Source organism: Poecilia reticulata, linkage group LG15 (genome assembly GCF_000633615.1).
Source record: "Poecilia reticulata strain Guanapo linkage group LG15, Guppy_female_1.0+MT, whole genome shotgun sequence".
Lineage (NCBI taxonomy): Eukaryota > Metazoa > Chordata > Actinopteri > Cyprinodontiformes > Poeciliidae > Poecilia > Poecilia reticulata.
In genome coordinates, this window is record NC_024345.1 from 27,263,228 (window position 1) to 27,274,134 (window position 10,907).

General features: G+C 38.3%; 1 long non-coding RNA gene across 1 annotated transcript; it reads left to right on the forward strand.

The window, feature by feature from the left end:
• Positions 1-651: 651 nt before the first annotated feature.
• On the forward strand, positions 652-4,388 carry LOC108166950 (uncharacterized). The gene is made up of 3 exons (XR_001777343.1): positions 652-730; positions 1,752-1,918; positions 4,170-4,388. It is a non-coding gene; the product is annotated as an uncharacterized LOC108166950 (long non-coding RNA).
• Positions 4,389-10,907: the final 6,519 nt, after the last annotated feature.

Here is a 10,907-nt window from a genome sequence, read left to right on the forward strand (position 1 = left end):
CAAATATTTCAAATGATGTCAAAGCACCTGTACATAGCCATAATGACGAACATCGCCAGACATCTGGAACAATTGATGCAAATATACAGATCCTCTTTGAAAGAATAGAAAAAAAAGCCCAGAAGGACGCAGATTTAATGCTTCTTTCACAAGAATGTTCCACAAGATGAGCCCGTCTCTTAAGTGTTATCATATTTTAAGACGTCAATCACTCAATTCAGCCCCATGCAGTGCTGATGTCTACACACGTATATATGAAACCGGCATCGAGAAATGAGCAAATAACAGCAAAATTGGTGTTGTAGTACACATAATACACTAAGTTTCACCTTGTTTTATGTTTTTTAACCAAGTAATCTAAAACTAAAATATGCCTCAGACCTTTTAAATAAATCTTAACATGATTCAAAATGTGTTGTGAATCTTCTAAATGTGAATGCCTCTCTAAACTCAAAGTTTTATATCAAAAGGAAGCTCTCTTCAAAAAGTGACTTTATTTTCCTGATCTAGAAATGTTGAAAAAGCTTTTAAGGTATTCTATGAATTTGTTCATTAAGCCCCGCAAACCAACCTGTTGGCATAAGTGGGAGATAATAAATGTATGGAATAAAACCTGATGGTGATGGTGTCTTCCTGTGGGGATGCTCTTTGGTTGCAGGTGTCGGGTAGCTGGTCAGAGCTGATGAGACGATGGATGGAGATAACAGAAGATCGTTTTGGATGAAACCTGGTAACTCTCGCAAAAGACTTGAGGCTGTGGACTCAGTAGTTTAAAATGTATTCATATGCCCCAGGCAAGGCCTAAAGATAAATACAATGTAGAACTATTGGCAAGAAAATAACTTCTCAGACACTCTAAAAGAAATCTGAGTGAGTTTAAGTGATCTGAAAAGAGTGGGAGAAAAACGTCACTACATGTGTAAAGCTGTCTGAGTGTGAGACTGAAGACTGAATGGGATCCAGGTGTGGAATAACTGATGGTCTGCAGCTGTAAGTGGAAATCCTCTCAAATCTCTGAGAAACTAACAGGAGAAAATTACATCACAATCAATCAAAATGCCAGATTGAATCACAGATACTTGTGGTAGCATCCAGCAAAGACAGTGAGAGGGAGCAGAAAAAATAAAAAATCATCCTCTTTTGACATTCTCTATGTCTACTAATCTCCACTCTGATTCTGAAAACATTTCATCCCAACTTTCCAGTCAGCTTTCCAGAGTTGTCACTCTTTTATGTTAATTAAAATACTTCTTAAGTTCTCTGTACATTTATGGCATATATTTATACAATGCTTTAAATAAGGAATCTTCTTCAATGTTGCATCTCTATGGCATTTTTTTTGGTCTTTGTTGGAAGTGTTAAGTTTCATTGCTAAGTGAAAAGATCTTTGAGGTTGCCGTTAGTGAACAGCTCTGCACTTCTTTGCATGCCTTGTATGTCTGTCCCTCTGTCTCTCCCACTCTCAGCAAATGTAAAGAGGAATGTGATTCTTGTACCTCTTGTGAAGACTGCCATTAATTTCATGTAATACACGTTTTATCTCCATCCATACCCCTGAAATCTGTTCCTTTCTCTTTCTCTGGCTGTCTTTGTGTCTCATGTTCTCTCTCTGGTCTTTTCTCTTTTTCGCTACAATTTTTACCGCTTTGCTTGTGTGACAATGTTTTACCTCAGTTTACAGCGCTCTTATTTTTACCTTTCCTCAGTCCTGATCCTGGGACTTGTGTGTATTTTTCGCTATGTTTTCCCAGATCTCCGTGAGAGCAGAGCTACTCCGCTGTGCTGCTGACTCATCTGAATCCTCTTTCACCAAACACTTCGGGACTTAAACCTCTCTTTAAGACATCTATGGCTCAGTGTAAAGAGTGGTTGTCTTCGAGTCTAAAGGGAGAGTTTAATTCCAGCTTCCTACCACATGGTAAAGTGTCCTTGGGCAAGTCATTGAACACACACATGAAGAGTGAAACTGTGCATGTATGAATGTGTATGACTATTTTGAAGTGCAAATGAGTGAGTGTGACCAAAGCTGTGTTGAGTGGTCATTGTGACATTTCTCACCATTTCTGTGTGTTTTCTAAAAGGGTCAGCAAGGTGGCTTGAAGCAAACCTTTTACTGTTACACATCTAACTCACACAGGAAGCTACACAGAGCTCCAAAGCAACTCACTTACAAAAGGAACCCCCAAGAGGCTGCCATAGGAGATTCACAGATTTCTCAAACATGCATGAAAGCATCAAGGCAACACTCCAGGAAAAGGAGTAAATAGTAGAGGTGTGCCGATCGACCGGCCACCGATCATAATTGGGCCGATTTCCGTGAAAAAGTGCATGATCGGTGATCACCGATCAGTCTCTTGTTGCTGATACCGATCACCTGCATCTCATTTCGCATCATGCCTGTGCAGCTGGTCTCCTCTTTCCTTCACACTGCGCAAACGCGCAGCAACAAATCCTAAGCGATGTGTAACTATAACGCACTGAGTGAATGGGGAAGTTTGCGTGTTGCGGCGGAAAATTGAAGCACATCAAAATGCATCAACACAACAAAGCTAATACAACATAAAAACAATGCCATACTTGACGGAGTTTGGCTACATCGAGGCTCACTGCAGTAAAAAAGACATATGGAGGMTCAGATAGCAGGTAAAGCAGCGCACRGCTACAAACACTCACCAGGATTATCATGACGGTCAGAAAGCTAAACAAATAACCCGCAAAATTATTTAAGTCTTCGAGCTCCGATGTAAGACGCTGGTTCTGCTCTCGCTGTTGAATTGCTGCTACGCGCTACAGGTATGTAATATTTCACAGACGGAGCGCCGCTTCTGCTCCACCTAGTAGTGACTCTCACACCGAACCTCTGCTTAAAGCTGCAGCATCTAACCTAAAAAAATACATTTTACATACGTATTAAAACTTTTGCTGTCCTAACATGAGACAGATAATCTCTGAAAAAATAATTGATCTCCTCCCTKTTCTGCATAATTACTCCGCTCAGTCAGAAACAGCCAATCAGAACTAGTAGTAATCAGCTAGCCGCCATGCTATCAGGAAGTTTTCATTCAGTAACTCTGGATTGTTTATTGTAGTGGAACCTGTATTTGCACCTGTGCATAGCCATAATGACGAACATCGCCAGACATCATAGGTTAAGTTTTATACTTGAATTTTTTTGGCAATGTTGAGAGGTTTTATTTTGACTCTTTGCATTATTTAGCCTCTTCAGAGCCTTCATATGTTATCAGTCTGTTAAAAATAGTATTACCAATAGCAGTACAATTTGCACAATGCCTGTTTTGTTTAGTTTTCTTCTTGGAAAAAGTTATTAAAAACAAGTTTTTGTCTAAATTAAGGTGAATYCATGGTTCCTTTTTCCACATAATGTAACCGGTAGTGTTTATGATAAAAAATACAAAAGAACAATTATGTGATTGGTATCGGTGATCGGCCCTCATGGGTGATCGGTATCGGCAGGAAAAAACCTGATCGGCACATCTCTAGTAAATAGCGTTACGATATTATATAAAGCTCAAACGTTCGATGTCACACAATGCCTCCATACCTCCCTTTAAATGGAACATCTACTTTACTTTCAGTTTCAAGTGTTCAGCACACCGAGATGAAAAAATCTTCAATATGGATGAACAGCATATTATGGTGTGGGATTAAGTAATGATAGAACTGGGTCATTTCTGAAAGTTTTGGTTTTGATTTTCCAACATATCATACACAATGATGAATACAAAAGCAGACATGAGTATTTATGTACGAAAAATATGAACTTCTCTCTATATCAAAGTATTTTATAGGCAAATGTGAGGCTTGGTAACAACAAACCAATAATCTCAGGTTCAGCAACAAATAAAAAAAAAGATCCTGAATTGATGTTAAAGGGCTGCATTGGCCCTGTTGAGGTCCAGACCCCAACCTGACTGAAATGTTGGGTTTGGACCTGAGAAGAGTTCAGGAGAATTAAACATCTGCAAACCTCAACATCCATATTTACAATCTTTGGAAGTATTGTCATAATTTTTCCTTTCTTGATGCATAAAAATCCCTTCTACATTGGTCATCTCCCATCAGCCACACACACACACACGCTCACACACACATGCATACCCTGTCACAGTCTGTGCTCTTGTTTTCTGCTTGCCTTCCCTTCTCCACAGTGATGTTGGGCCATGGAAATGTCAGGGGTCGCGTTACGTCGGCGATAAAGCGACGGTCACCCTGGGCCACGGTAAAAGGTCGGCACCGTGGTGACAGCTGGTTGATATCAAAGTTGGGGAGTCACTCATGAGTCACCGCTTTAAATCCTCCATGTGGCATTAAAATCATTTTCAGATATCCCCCCTCTATCTGTCTTGTTTTATTAGACGCTGTCTTGACAGAACTGTGCTCTACAGGGTCACAGGAGGGTCATTAACATTTATTAATGCTTTTTATTTTTCTAAATTTTACCTTCTTTTGATGCAACTGTCGAAGAAGAGGATAATGTAATGATTGGTTTTAGGTATTTCATAGAATTAAAACACTAAAAAACTTCATGAAACATCACAAAGTTATGAATGTAGAAATCATAAATTTAACCCCAATTTGATTATGAAATTCAAACCTCCTTCAAAAATTACCTTTGTGTATTGACAAAGACTGAAAATCAAACCTGATCACCTGTGAGTGGACGGTACCATTTCAGGCATACTAAAAAAAGTAGTAGCATCAGTGATTGATGCAACTGAAAAATTTGGTGAGTTCTGTGCATAATTTGATCTCCTGGAAGCCAATTCATTCGTGGGAAGAATAAGAAAACTACAGATAAGATAAGTCTCCACAGTGCTTTTGCTGCTCTGGCCTAACAAAAAGTCAATGAAATGACTCGACCAGTAGCTTCATCCTGAAAAGAGACACTGACAAACACAGGATCATTCTTTTAGATGTAGCTTCAATATTCAAAAGATGTACAATATTTACTCTCCAGGCAGCACTGACAAACTACTTTGCAAAAGATTTTTAAAAAGCACTTTATATGCAAACCGTAGCAACTATAATAAAATAGCCACTATGTCCCTGTCCAGTTTGCTTTCTCCAGCTTTTGATGTCTCCTTCTTTGCAACTGAAAGGATGAGTATCTACACTTTGCCACACTACAGGGAGTCTAATGTGTGTGTGCTGGAGAAAAGGAAGAAGTGTTTAGACCACATATGTACATGGTAACACCTGAGCGACAAGCACTATGTCTTCTACACACACTCACAACAGTTAATAAGCCCACCAGCTGCGTGGCGTGGCTGCATGGCCCACCCTCCATCTTGGCCAGTCATTCACCCTGCTGGGTATGACACGCCCGCTTGCCAGTATTCATCTGCCAGACGTCAAGAACCTACTTCAGATGGTGGGCAGGGATGAGAGGAAGGCCAATGGCACTGGACACACACTTGGAAGACTAAAAAAATACATTTCACAGAGCGAATCAGAGATGAGCGATAGGTTAGTTTGCAAGACAGCATTTTCATGGAAATACGTTTTGAGAAGCAGCGAGTACATAGTGAATTCTAAGGCGGACAGGGAGAGTGAAAATACTGATAGACTGCTGGGTTTCATTGTATTCGCCTTTACAGTTTTTCAATTGCATCTGAAAAGGCTTCCTGTAGAAACACAAAGAGCCCTTGCAATAAGAAAAGCTGTTCCTTAAAATGTGTCTGACAGTAAGTCATTTGCAACCCAAATTTCCTAATTAACCAAAGATAAGCATTTGCAAAAAGTAAAGAACATCAAATAAGTCTGTATTAAAACTAAAGGTTTCAATAAATGTAGAAAAATAATCAGTTCATTTTCTTAACATGGAACAACTCATAATGTAATCTCACACCATTTGTAAGACAAAGTTTCTATTCATAGCCAGTTGTGTGAAAAGCAGTGCTGTTCATATTAAACTCTAAAACAATCGTATGCTCACTTGAGTTTCTTTAAGATGGCAGAAATTATTTTTGTTCTTGTGTCGACTCATATTTATGGTATACAACTTAATGTATATCCATCCAAGCTTAGGTGTTATGAATCAACTGCTAATAAGAAACTGCAGTTCAAAAACTCCTTGTACTTCTAAAAAAGTCTGAACTATTCCTTTAAACATATTATTTTTATATTTGATTCAAACAAGCTAAGACATATTTTGGAATCTTTTAAATTTGGTGTAAAGCTATAAACATAACTTTTGAATATACCCACTTTATTCATCACAAAAGAATGACAAAATGTAGAAGTATGAAAAATGTTTGTGTGTTTGTTGACCATACTCGTATGCGCTTCATCACTCTCCCTTTATGTCTCAGTTTTCTCTCATCTTGAGAATTTGGAGTCACTAAGGTCTGTGTTGCCAGCAAAGGTCAGAATCTGTGATTTATTTGTCGCCTTGTGGAGAACCGCGCCACGTTCCAGGAGACGTGCTAACATCTTCAACAGCAGCAACATCCTGGAGACATCCTGAACTAGAACATAGTTTAAATAGTTGTATTTACCTTATGCATGGATTGAATTTGTTGGAAAAATGGTTGCCAGATTCTGAGGCGAGAATTTTATTGTCACATAAAATGACAGTCCGACTTTGGAGCTAGTGGTCACCTTTAAATTACAGAAAGAAAGAAAACAAAACAAAATAAAAAACATTTAGTTCTCATTGCATGGTCTACATGAGTAAACTAAGAGCATTTTCTGTTCAAATATATCTAAACAATGACTTAATGAGCCATACAAGGCTGAGCTAAAACTGGGAAATATTACATCTAAAATAGAAAGTTAATTCTACCTTAAAATTCAACTTTTGAACATTTATTGAAACAAACTAGAAGTGCAGTTGAGATGGACCACATTTGTAAAAAAAAGACTGTAATGAGCTGGACTCAAGCTAAGGATGTATTGATGACGAATGCTACACCTTTGAGCTACACGATGAGGATTCTTAATGTGCAGATATCAAAAAGATCTAGGTTCCTATGTCTACAGATAATGATGTTAATGTCATTTACTGTCATTGCAATAAAATTAACAACTTTTTTGCTACAAAAATAAAATAAACTCAGTTCCTCGTCTGACTCAGAAGTGACCTGTCAGTGCTGCATCATCTGCATATTGCCAGCATTATGGTCACTGAGGTGCTGCGTTGCATATGGTTGCAAATTATGATTCATGCTAAACTGACTGCTTTCTTTTAGGACTCTGTTGAAGGAGAAAATGTCTTGTTTAGATAAAAATATGTTTTCCCGTTTCCCAGTACAGTACAGATACATAAATATGTTATCTGCTATTCTCTTAAGTTCTTAGTTTTTAGCTCTAAAACAAGCATTTAGTGAACATTAAAATAATTATTTCACAATCACCACTAAAACAGAACCAAATAAAGCCACTTTTAAATGCTTAATAAGACTTTAGGTGTTTGACATTCTTTTTTTAAATGTTTTTAAATCTGCACACAGCAGATTCTTAGAGACGGTTTCCACCCTGCTCACGCCTTTTTCCACTGGGTGGATTCCGGCCACAACATGAGACATGGTAGGCCTGTAAGCGTTATTGCACACTGGGCCACCTACACAGGAGCTTTTTCCAGCCACTGTCAGATTAGTGGCACAGGATATTAAAAAGGGCAGGAACAACTTATGACTGCAACACAAAATGTGATTAAGGTGCAAAATTTCAACTGCAATTAGATAGATCATTTGAAAGTGCAATATCAATTACTGTTTATATAGTGAGGATTAATATATTTCTTAAGTGGATGGTGTCTTTTTATGTGTCTATTTTATCTTAGAATTATTCTCTATTTAAAAATTTTTACCATTGTTGAATTTCAATGTGCTTGTATTATAATGTACCTGTGGAGATGGCAATAAACTCGTATGCTGTTCTATTCTACTGTTAAACTGTTACATTTGGTTTAGCTAGATGAAGATTAAATATCTACAACTGAATCAGGGTGTTCAATTGTAGATATATACTGATATATAACCTGATCTAACATTATATATATACCAGTATACTGTTATATACTGCACTCAACCTTTTGTTGAGTTAATGTTGAAAACAGGTCTAGTGGTCAGTGAGACTTTTGGGCCATCAAATCCAGAATGAAATGGGGATTTTTCTCTTGGTTTCCCATCTGAACTTGTTACTCCTGCAACCTAATCTGTGGTAAATTTCAGGCAACAGATCGAGGGAAGGATATTTCATTTTGCAAAACCAGTGCAGACTTTGACATGATAAAAAAAAAAAAAGCTCTGGTTTAGGTAAATAATATTACTATTCTCTCCATACAAAGCTGCATGCAGAGGCCACCTTGAGTTTGTTTGCAAAAAGACCCAAAATGTCTACAAACTCCTATTCACCTGTGGAGGAGAGAAACGTTTTCTTTCAGCAGTAGTGTATAGAATGCAACTACAAGGTCTCTGAAGAGTTCTGGTAAATGCACAAAAGAAAATCTTCAGTAAAATAAAGAGTTATGTAGCAGTGTGTATGAGGGGGTGTAACTGTATACGCACACTAACGTCAAAGGAGAAAAACAACCCTTGACCTTCATCGTGTGGTAGCAAGTTTCATGGCCTTAACACTCTAAAAAGTCATTACATATTCAAAGGAAATGTTTACGCAGTTATTCTACTCATCAGTGGAATCATTACAAAAAAGCTAACTCGTTTCATTACTGCTACTTTAAACTTATTTGACTTTTAGATTAGCTTTTTTTTTTTTTTTTTTTTTTAAACACTGGAAAAACAGCTGAAAAATGCATTTTTCGACTTGGTCAGTTGTGTTTTATATCCCCCTTCTAAAGTTCAGCTCGGGATAAAAACCATTAAATAATAAATCCCACAAGGACAGAAACAAACTTTAGAGTACAATTTAGGTTTAAAAGTAACTTCTGTTCTAAATGCGAGACGTATTGTGGAAGCCTTTTAACAAAGCAGCGCCTGCAGCCACTCTGCAGGACACACAGCTTAAGCTGTCATTATCCTGAAAGACTCCCAGCGAATCTATACATTAGAGGTGGAACTCCACTTAATACATGCAGCTGAAATAATTCACAGTCCAGGACAAGTCGACGTTCCCATCCCCCAAATTAGCGTGGCTTTTACTTGACTGGAACATACTTTGAGGATTAAAGGTGGCACACAACCTTACACTAAACATTAATCGAATCGAGGGCTTTCAAATCTGGCATTTTAGCTTGAGAAAAACGTAATACTTTCCTGTCGAGTGAATGAATGGAGGAGGCATTTAGTGACAAAAAGGTGGCCTTTTCCCTCCCGCCATGTGATTCGAAGGCAGGGGGGAGACTGGAAGTTTGGAAAACTCTGAATTGCTGCATCCAAAAGCCCAGAGTGCTCATCTTCACCTCATCTTTAAAATTGTATATACAATGACTGTTCTGTTTACATGTTTTACACACTACAGCAACAGACTTTGTTTTTATTGAGAATTTGTGTTGCATCAGCAAAGCCAGAAGAAAATAACTCCTAAATGTAAAACAGAAGGTAAATGACAAGTTGTTTTAAATGAAATTACAAATAAAATTGTGAAAAATGTGACCTGTTCTTCCTCAACTCGAGCTCAGTCAGATTGTTTGGTGATTGTCCGTATACACCAATTTTAAAGAGTTTTCTCAGATTTTCAATTGGATTTAGGCTTGAGCTTTAACTGGACCATTCTGAAAATGAATCTGCTTTCATCTATGCCATTTCATTCCAGCTCTGGCTAAATGTTTAGGGTTCCATCCTGTATCCTGGAACCTGTAGGGTTTTCTACATGGAAAAATGTTGAACGTCATGTTTCCTTTTTCTTTCACTTACCAGTTTTGCACTATTTTGTGTTGACCTGCCACATTAAATTCCAATAAAATACACTGAAGTTGTGTTTGTTTTATTAGACAAAAGTGGATAAGTGTGTGACTGTGGGAACAAGAAGAAAAAAATGGACAAAGTCATAAGATACAATACTGGAGGTTTGTCATTAGAATTGAAATAAGGTCAAATGATTCATTCTATTCATTTCCAGTAATTGCATACATTTTCTGTCCCTGTTTGTCCTTCCTCCATTCTCCTGACAGATGTCTTGGAGGATGTTAACATCTCCTACTTTTGCCGTATAAGGTGAAAAGGCTCCGCCGCTCCCCAGGACAGAGAAGACCTCATTTTTAGACGAGAATGACTGTGAACACCACTGAATGACACACTACAAAGGTTGGATGTGCCGCTGCCCTTTCTCTCTTAAATGGTACGTTGGCATTTAGCTTCACACGTGTCAGCGGAACACACACCTCTCAAGTATTTGCACCTAAAATGTGTGGAAAAGTGTGTGTGCCTGAGTCGACATTGAGGATTTTTTTTTTTTTTTTCCCACCAGCTCCCCGAAACAGGAAATAAGGAAGAGAAAGTGTGCAGGTATGAGGGAGAGAGAGAGAGAGAGAGAGGATGATAAGACAAAGAGCAGTAGAGCAGATTTGTATGCATGTTACATTCCCTCCAAAGACAATTTACATTTTGAGTTTGTATTATGTTAATTCTGAGTGGCCTCTCTAGATAATTCTATTACGCAGATAGCTCTTCCGTGTTGTCCAGGGCAGGGAAATCATCTCACCGTCCGAACACACACCTGCTGATTAGCGCCCCAACATGATAGAAAACAAGGGCTAAAGGCAAATGGGTGTGTAACCGAGCCGTGTTGTGTGAAATGGGATGTGTGGACACAGAGGCTTGTAGAGAGAAACTTATCTAAACGACTTGTGATCCAGTGAAATGGTTTATCAGTTCCTCTTACAATACAGGATGTGCTGCCAGTGAGTGTGGCGCACGGCATTATAGCTTGCAGATAACTGTATCAGTGCTGCAATCCCACAAGCAAAGGAGTCACTGTAATTCCTT